Here is a 10,251-nt window from a genome sequence, read left to right on the forward strand (position 1 = left end):
GAAAAGAGGAGTTCCAGCTCTCTTGCCGACTCCTGCCCCTCAATTCACCTGTACAAAGATTCCCTCAGCCAGAAGCTCGTTCTCAGCAAAGATCTTTTGAAAAATAACCCATAATTATCTACAGCTCTGCTGATTTCACTGTGAGTCTGCCGTAAAATACTGTGGGTGTGAAATTACTGTCATTTACTGAGTCTGGGACAACATGGGAGTATTGGCTTTGGGAGCCTTTCTGTGCGGCTGGCTTCTCGCTGTGTTTATGGATGACCAAGGCTGCTTGTTTTGCAATGGTGGCAGAACAATGACCCTTGTTACTGTTAATGCTTGGTGGTTTTACAGATGCCCAGTCTGTGCTAGATGTTTTGGATCTGGCTCACTACATTGGTCTTTCCAATTACTCTATCTGCTCCTTTCAGACAGAAGATAGGGCCCAACCTTATGCTGCGGGGCAGCCCAGCCCTCACCCTTCCCTCTGCACCCTTTTTACAAAGAAGCTGCAGCCTGTTTCTTTTTAGACCACTAACAGCTCGCTTGCCAGATGAACCACATTCATGTTCCCCCAGATACACAGATACGCATTTGCTCTTGTGACGGGTGCACGCAGGGTCAGATGAGGAGGGCTGCTTGTTTGCTGTGGCTAGAGTTGTGCCGTGCACGTGGCAGCACGGTGTATCGCAGCTGCCGTTCGGTGATGTGACAGGTCCGTGTCAAGTGACATAAAAGGGGTGGACTTGTCAGCAGGACCCTTCAGAAAGCCTTTGAGGCACACACCAAATGGCTGGTACTGCTGCTACGGAAATGTGTTTGAATGAGCTTCCTGTGTCATGTAGGAAACATCCAAAGGGAGGAATAACATCAGGATATTTCTGTCCATCCATTCATGCCTTATGCGGTAGCCAAGATTAAGATTTATTGTTCCTGAAAGCAAAACTGGACCAGGGAAGAGGAGGCCAATGGGTGCAGTATATACTGGAAGGATGATGCCAGGGAAGTGGGACAGTAGTGGATAAGCATCTGGCGGAAGTCTCTCAGAAGAGACTTTATCCCTCGGAACAATGTTAAAGGGATGGGGAGCACAGGTGCTGTTCTCTCTCCTCCCAGTTGGAGAAGGAGGTTCGAGGAGAAGGAGACAGACTGAACAGGCGAATGACTGGCTGCGTAGCTGGTGCCGTGCTCAAGGTCTCTGCTCCCCGTATCACCTGCTTTGTCCCTGCGCTCACATGTCCGCTGTCACACTCCCACCTCTCCCCCACCTCTTCTAGCACTGCCCCTGTTCTTTCCTCTTCCCTGTCACTCTGCCTCATGTTCATTTGGGACAGCAGGGCTGGAAAAGGAAAAAAAAGCAACAAAAACCCTTCCTTCCTCCTGTAGGTAGTAAGTTGTATCTTCTTCATTCTGCAAGAGCTGTTCTGCCCTAATTTATCAGCAGGCTACTGGATTACTCCGTTCAGTCGCCTTTTATTGCTGTATCAGATCCCTGCACAGAGGGGCAGCGCAGGTTTGCAGAACAGATGGTCACAGAAGAAAAGTGTGAATGCCAAGAGTGATTAGAATACCTATAAGGTTTAGGAAACCTGTTCTGGATTCCTCTGTGACCACCTGCTGTGTTACTATAATCTGAAGTGCTGAGAATTCTTTTAAAAATGTCTAGACTGGAATTCAGTTTTAATATAAAATATTGTAGTTCTTCCATTAATTTTCAGCAGAACACACTGCTAATGACTGTTCCACAGCAATAACTCATGGAAGAAAACAAGGTTTAGGGAATAAAATTAAGTGACTCATTGAAGATCTGTTGGAAAACAGTGTGTAATAAAATTGGTCACAAATGGAAACATGGTCTATTCTATAAAGGATAAATTTCACATATTCATCTATGCTTTCTCCCAGCAAGCATCTGGGAGCTGCTCTACACATCACAGCCGTGGGAAGCTCCCTGTTACTATGCATGCCTGGTCACTTAGCACTAGAAGTCAGAGGAGAGGTGGAGTTTGAAACATACTGATGAATGTTAAGGTTACTACTCTGATAGCAAATCACGGAGCAGCATTCTGTGAGCCTAAATCTGGGATTATTCGATGGGATTTAGGCTTCTCAGTGCAGTGCTGGTGCCTGGCTTTCATTAAGCCCTTTGGAAGCTTCTACAGATTGTTCCTATTTTTTACAATAGTTTTCAGAAGAATTTCTCTGAGTAAATTGTGACCCTTCCCAAAATAGTATGTTTAGAATATAAGACCACAGACTTGAGCGTCGTGCTCAAATTATACATCTAGTTGTGACAAAGAAGGGAACAAAGCTGAAAGCGTTTGAAACCTCAATAAATGATATTTCAAGTTAGAGGTCATAGCTTTTTATCAGAATTTTGGAAAGCGTTCTGTTTGAAAAATGTCATGAGCCTCGCAGTCAATTAATGTTCCAAATGGATGTTTTAATTTGATGCCAAAGTAAGAGCCAGAGTTTCACTGCATCAGCTAATTGGCTTCAGTATTCTGTTGTCATGGTCAATCCAACAGGAAAAAGAAAATCCCAGGCTGGCCCAGCCCCACTGACTCCAATGAAATCCACATTCCTAATGAGGACATTGTAATGATGATACCTTAAGATTACTCGTGTGCTTTATGATGGGAATCTGGAATTCGTGTAAAAGAGGATGTATTTCCCATATATTATGGTGGGTTTGCTTATAAAAGAGAGAGCAGAGTCATCCTGACATCCATATAAAAAGGTTATTTATTCCTCAGCACGGTGGGAAAGTGTATTGCTGCAGTTCACATACTTTTCTGAACTGATGGCTTGTCTATCAGTAGCTATTTAGTGTGATAATGGCGTTTGATAGACTGGACACAAACACCATTGTCACACTCCACAGCTCTGGTAGCAGTAGATCGTTAGTCCGCGGAAGAAGTAAAATACACACGTTGCAGACTTCAGCGGGAGAACTTCTAAGATCTGCAAAATACAGAGGGAAGACCATGTCTGTGCGTATTTATACGTGGTACAGTGGGATTCTCACCAAGGAGGTGGGAAAGGGGATTCCAAATTTCTTTGAGGTGAATATTTTGTCTCAGTTAGCTGTAGTTATCTAAAAGCTAAGTAGCTTTAAGTGTCCAAAGGAGATGGACAGGCACCTGAGAAAGTAATCACTTCTATCCTAAGAGACAAAGTTATGAAGGGAGGGATGAATCACTCTCTGCAAGCATCTGTGTCTTATTGATGGAGACAGCTCAGAATAAGCGCCTGATTTACAGAGCTATGTTAGATCTGAGGAATCACGATATTAAAGATTATTTTTGGTTTCCACGTACTTGTTTTTACCAGTGTTTTATAGCTAGCCCACTGACAAAACAGCAAGTTGGTCTGGACTCCTCGTCCCACTTCACCTGTTTTATTCAATCCAAGTACTTCTGTGGCACGTCAACACCCGTGCAACAGGGAATTAAGCAGTGGAACTAACATGCACGACTGGTGTTTCATTTCTTCCCAGAACAGTTTTTTCGGTTTAAGAGGACAGAGTGTGTTTTTGTGTTTGTTTAGCCAGCAAGTCTAATAACAGTTCTGCACATTCTCGGTATTATAAATCCCATAAAAGATCCTGTCCGTCAGGAGTGGGCTAAGAGCACACAAACAGTAACTGAGGTTCACATGATGCACAGTGATTTCTCAAGCCATGGGAGTTCAGTTATGTGTCACCATCACATCTGAACAGTGCAGAGATGCAGAGAAAACAGAAAAAGGAGTACCGGGAAGGGAGGAGATTAGGGACCAGGTGAGTAGTAGTAGCCTTTGTATCTTACTCCTCCATGTATCCACTTTTTCCTCAAAGACTGTAAACTAGTGGGATCATCTACGCAAGATCGTATTGGATATTAACTGGAAGAAGCACTGACCTGTGCAGATAGAATGTAGCTTTTGTGAAAGTGCAAGCCAGCTAGTTCATTAACAGGAATAACAAAATAATATTAGTAACTAATCGATAATGGTAATGAAGTCTGCTAACGTAAAAAAGGGAGGGAAAAAAAAGAAAAAAAGAAGAGACAGACCACGGAGTGGAATTCCTTTATTTCCCTGGAGCTGGTAAAAATCTTTTAAGGGGAGCAGAGTACATTAAACATTAATTTTGTGTGACTTTGGGTAGATTCTGTATGTGTTGAGTACAGAAATGTTTTTTGTAGCTGCTGAAAACTTAAATTTCTGACTGAAAAAAGAATGCTGTATGGACAGTTGGAGCATCATGGGAGAGGATGGAGTTGTCTTTTTATTCCAAGAGGATGGAATCTCTTGCTATAATGCCTTTCAACTATCTGTCTCATTTTTTTTTTAAGTTCTGTAAGTGCATTCCTATTTTTACATAATCGAGAGCATTTGTTACCCATTTGTAGTAAAACTAGACTGTCCAGTAGTCTTCTGGATCTGGTTGCATTTTAGCAAAAGACAGTTAAGCAAGTTAAAGCATTTCACAGATCCTCAGAGAGCTCCTCCTATGGGCTTAGCCTTCCTGTCAATCTCCTTTTTAATCTTTCCTGATTCACTGCCCTGGAGATGTGTCACTCCCACACTTTAATGGCCTTAACGCCTCTGCTTTATCCTCAGCCTGCTGTCAGCACTCCCATCGTGCCTTCCAGCTGAGAAAGCAGAGCGAGGCACAAATCTCTGTCATCAGCTGTTTGTAAAATCTAAATGTTTGAGGTATGTGTGCTGAATGTGGTGCAGCTATGGAGGAAGATCACATTTCTGTACTTCTTGAGACCAAGTGGTCACCATGTTAAATGCTAGCTTTTGTACGTAGGAGAGGCAGTCCCTAGCTTGGATCAGGGCATGCTGCAATTAGGGAGAAGTGCAGCTCTGTGTGCCCCAAAAGAAGAGCTTGTGTACGGGCAACTACCACTATTACAGCTGAGGCACTGGGGCTTGTGGGGAGTAGAACATGGCTCCCTGAAGGAAATGATCCAGAAAAGCACCTGCTCTCCAGAGGAGGGGCAGGTTGAGGGCTGCTGCAGCAGCCGAGACAGTGGGAGGAGCTGTACAGGAAATGGTTAAGGGTAAGGGCACAGGGCTCCCAAATACAGATGTTTATGCAGAGCATCAGGTAGAGAAATTTAGCTGACTGTATTCTACAGCATCCACAGTTGAAGTGCCAGCAGAGAGGAGACACTACCACACACATACTAGCTGGCTGCTTGCCTGTGCTGAGTGTGTCTGAACCACCAGCGTACTCTGCGCAGTGTGATGAGTTATCTCCTCTGCAATCCTTACCTTTTGATCCAACTTTGTTTCTCCCCTGGATCTTTTTCTTAAATGTAACCTAGTTCAACCAGTGTTGATCAGCCAGTGCAGACTCCCTGGGGCTCTGGACCAGTTTAACTACGGATTTGCAGTACAACTAATCAAACCTCAGTGAAAGCAGGAACTGGCAGTGGGAGCTGGAGTGGCCCTTGGCTGGTAAATAGCAGAGAAATGAAGCCTCACTGGCTGGTTACCAGGTCAGACTGGTTTGTTTTTCAAATGTGATTATTACAACTGCTCCGTCATTCTCATCCTCGTCAAGGAAGCGAGCCTGTAAGTGCTTGGGCAGGACTGCAACTTTTCCAAGTGCTTTTCATTTTTCACTGATTTTGTCTGTGGTTTGAGTCTGTGCATGCTGTAGTGGGAAGGAGGTGTGCATTTGAATGCATACACAGAACTGCCAGGCAGATTTGCAGATCCCCAGGTCAGGCCACTGTGAAATCACAGCTATGAAGCAGACATCTTCAAAAGAAGGTAAGGCGCTGCAGCACACCCTGCACATCAAAATGGTACTGAGTTTTTTGAATTAATGATGGCAAATACACAGTCACACCCAGAACATATTCTGTCTAGTTAGGATGCAGCTTGCAGTTGTAGACCTGAGGTCCGCGAGGATTTTTTTAATAAATGTGCCTATGCCTGTAGGTGATAATGAGAAGTGAACGCCAAAAGAACGTAAGCACTACATTGCTTTCTAATTCATCACAGTATTACTGGTTTTTCTCCTTACCTTTCCTCATACTCATTTTACTGAGCTTTCCCTCTGCAGCAGAGAAGAAAGGTCAGGCAAGAGCCTACTCTAGTTAAGCTCTCTGAGGAAAAGTCTGGCAACTGATGGCAGATACAGTGCAGAGAGCAGTAGGGCCCTGGCAGAAGTGCCTCTAGACTTTATGGTGAAATGTATGTGACAGTAGATAGCCAGGCAAATGATGCAGCTGCAAGCAGGCAGTTTTATAGTTCCACAACTACATGGAAACTTCTGGTGATTCAACAGGAATATTTCCAAGACAAAAGGTAATGAGAGAAAGAGAAATGGCCACTAGTTTTTAGTGCTGCAATGGAGAAAAAAAATCCAAAACAATGGGAAAGTTACTGGACAGTACAGGGAGAAAGCAAAGTATAAGAAAAAAAAAATATCAGAGAAAAAAAATCCACTTTTTTCTTCTCTTCTGCTAGACATTTGTAGAAAGAATATTATTGGAATGTTCCAGTTGAGAAAATTGCTGTGAAGAACGAGGATTTTTTCAAGAAGTATCTTGATGGATGACAGAACCTGTCCTTTTTGCCTATCCAGACTTGGACGCATTCCCGTAACCCCTGTGAAATCTAACCACACTTACTGTCAGCTTCCCCACTGGCCCCTTTGGTTTTTTAAACAATAAACATTCAGGGTGGCTTACCCACTGACACGAATAAAAGCCTAATCTCTTTAAAAGTGCCGCAGAGATCACTATGTACAAGACATTAGATCCTGTTAAATTACACTCACAGATAGGCCACAGGCATTTGCTGAAGTGCTTAATATTTAAAATTCACCTGCCCTATTTTATTTTTGTTAGTCCATTTTAGCATTTCCTTTTCCTCACATGAATCAAGCACAGGAAGGCACTTACCATCTGACAACTGCCAAACGATCCTCCGGTGTGGCGTTAGGGCTTGCCAGAACTGAGATTCTCTTGCATGGCATTTTGCTAAATATCACCGTATTTGGATCTTTGGAGGTCTTGGGTTTCTTTTAGGAGTTCCCAGCAGTGGTCAGCTGTTGAAAGCCTCTGTTTCCAGTGGACACCTTTGCCTCGCCCTTTATGGGATCCTGAGGTTTGAAAGTAAACAATTCATTCTCTTTCTGATAAGTCATATTAAAATATTGATCTGGGGGAGGGAGATGGCCCTCCCTGCACGGAGCCAGAGTCACCTTTAGTCAAACGAGACTAAGGAAAAAAATCTCTGAAATCTCCATTTTCTCTGTCCCTTCGGAGAGAGCAGATGTGGGTAGGGAAAAATGCAAAATATTTTTTTTTTTCAGCTGCCTGTTTTGCTTAATCATGAGATGAAGAGTATTTACTCTGTCTTCAAATTAATTGCTTACTTCTTCCAGCGAGACTGATTTCATCAGTTCCACAGATCACAGAGATAATCTTAGTGCTCACTGCTGGTTCCTACCAGTCTTTTTTTCATTTTAAAATTTTGATTTACTGTCTTTTCTGCATAGGAATTTTCAGCACTCTGAAAGAGCCTGTCATATTTTTAACAGGTTTTACTTTCCAGCACACCTATGAGGCGGGGGAAGAAGTCTGACTTCAGTTGGCCTATCTAACGCCAATGGCAAAACCAGGCATTAAACACACGTTTCAGGACCTCGTCCAGATAAACAGCAACTAGACCATTGCATAAACCCCCAAATTTAAGGCATGGTAAATTTTACGGTTTTTTGTGAAGGCTAGTATGGGATTTGAACCTGAGATTTCTCTAAACATAAATTAAAGTCACACCTTCCTGATAACCTCCCCGATTAGTATTTCATTGCTTACTTCTGTTACCATGCTTCTATTCCATCGGAACATAAGTATTTTGTAACAGTCTTACGTAAAAGTAAGTAATGTGTTTTGTTTTTTTTTTTCAAAAAAGCAAAGTTTTCAATATAATATCTCACAAAAGTGAGGAACCAGGTCACTTTACTGGTGTTGGCTGGATATGTTAATCTGGCAGTGGAAAACCACTGCGAAATCAAATATGGAAAAAAATTCTTTGCCTTGCAGTCTCCTTGCTTTCCAGCTTTAACTGGACCTCTGACAGAACACAAGTGCAGCCTCTGTCCCTGTTAAGATACCTTGCCTCAGCACTGCCAGGGGAGATGGGACAGGCCAGTATATATATGAGCTCTAAGAACCAGAGCTCTCCTTTTGTGCAAAGGGTCCTACACGTAATCGATTCAAACACAAAATACAATGCCGTGTAAGGGAAAAACCCTGAACCACAGAGCCACTAGAACACCCTCTTTCCCATCTTTACCAATTTATGGCATGCCTTTTCTCCTTTAGGTTGTCATGTATTTGGACTGCAGATTTGTCATGGCAAGAGCTGTCTCCTACTGTTTCCTAAAATGCTGTTTCCTAAAATACTGTTTTCTAATCACAGTGTAGCTCCAGTCTCAGACACACCAGCAATACAAATAATAATGTCAGCAGTCATGAATAAAAGAAGGCACTGAACTGTGCTTTCCCTGCAATAGTGAAGCTATATTTATGGGTCATTATCAGTCTTATCACTGCATATACACTTCAAGAATAGTTTTTTCCCTGTATGAAAAACTCCAGAATTTATAATTCTCAGGCATTTAATGACACACACACACACACACAAAGCTATTTTCCTCAAAATGGCAATCTGCAATTGTAAGTGAAATACAGCCCACTACACATGGACCCACTGGTGAGTCTGAAACAGCATTGCAACATTCATTACTGATGCAGACTGGTTGGGGTCCAATTCTTTGAAATTAAATGCCAAATTATTTGGAAACTCCTGAAAAAAAAAAAAGGGAACTGGCTTGTTTAAACATTAGTAAAGGTGACACAAGGACAAATAGTGCAATACACATTGCACATTCATCTGAGGGCCAAGTTCTTCCCTTGAAATATGTAGGTACGACCCCAAAATTGTCTAACTTTGAAGTTGGCACTGCTCAGAACAGAGGACTGAGTCCTGTGACCTGCAAAGGTCCCTTCCAACCTAAATGATTCTGTGATTCCATTTCATGTGCATACCTCCTGTTGACTAAGGTGTCAGTATATAAAGGATGACATTTGATCCATTCAAGAGTTCTTTCCTATCATTTTTCTTACATAAAATGTGGAGGATATGAAGAGTGAAGTAGAAATGTGAGGAATGGAGTCTTTTCTATGTGGAAGGAGTGGAAGAAAATTCCAAAACTGAAGGCAGAGGTAGGGCTATGTTAGGAAGTTTTTCACACTAGGAAGATTCGACAAACAGTAAGAACCTATGGTTTAGCTCTGCAATACCTTATTTATGAAATTATTCAATTAAGAACAACAATTTTGGCACAGAAAGGGTTAAAAATTCTGTGCAAGAAGATCTCAGTAGTGTATTAGGAGAATTATTTTATTCTGTTTCAAAAGGATACGGGCCTACAAGGGTTTGGGAGTGGTATAAATCGCTTTGGATGAATAAATGTTCTTTACAGCTGGTGCATTTTGATCATAAATACATCAGGTGTTCAACAAAGTTCATTTAGAAAGCCTCTTTGAAACGGCTTAAAAAACACAATTACTTTGTTTATTCAGAGTACATTTCAAAGCCAGTTTCACCATTCGGTTCAAACTGAAGACTTTCAAATGAGGGCTCATTTACATGACCTGAAAGAGGCTCACCTGAATCAGTTCTCATTCTTTTTTTTCTCTACACTTAAAATCAGAATAGTCTGAACTTTGTAAGAAAATAACACAGAGAAGAGTCATGGTGTGCATCTAGAGTAAGTGGGGAGAAGTGAGTGGATTGGGAAGAGCTTTCTCTTCCTCATTTGAATGGCCTAATATCTCATCTTATCCAGCTAATTTATCACAAACCTCAGGTGAAAGTCAGTTGTGGTTTTGAGAGAGATGGGAAACTACACCCCCAGCTGAGGAGAGAGCTACAGCAAAAGTTTCTGATCTGAAAAATCTGATGCTATAAGGTGCAGAGGTTTAAGAAGGAACTACTGAGGTACCAGTCCAGGGAGATCTCCATTCTGCAATCCTCTGAAACTTTGATATTTAACGGTTTTCCTTCCTTAGATTCCAGCCTCAGAACTTGGCTGTTGCACTAATGGCCATTCACATATGAGAATTTGAGTTGTATCTTTATGGCTTTACTCCAGCTCTATCTTTAATGAGCATGTAATCAATACTCTTAAACTGATTTGGGGCTGGCTATTTCATCTATGGAAAAATCCTGTTACAATCTGCCAACTGT

At 42.1% G+C, this 10,251-nt stretch overlaps 1 long non-coding RNA gene across 1 annotated transcript; it reads right to left on the reverse strand.

Annotated features, from left to right (window-relative positions):
* Window positions 1–2,404: 2,404 nt before the first annotated feature.
* LOC147596518 (uncharacterized) lies at window positions 2,405–7,028 on the reverse strand. The gene is made up of 2 exons (XR_015261363.1): window positions 6,894–7,028; window positions 2,405–2,946 (listed from the first exon to the last, which is right to left on the reverse strand). It is a non-coding gene; the product is annotated as an uncharacterized LOC147596518 (long non-coding RNA).
* Window positions 7,029–10,251: the final 3,223 nt, after the last annotated feature.

This window comes from Chlamydotis macqueenii, chromosome W (genome assembly GCF_036417535.1).
Source record: "Chlamydotis macqueenii isolate bChlMac1 chromosome W, bChlMac1.mat, whole genome shotgun sequence".
NCBI classification, from domain to species: Eukaryota; Metazoa; Chordata; class Aves; order Otidiformes; family Otididae; genus Chlamydotis; species Chlamydotis macqueenii.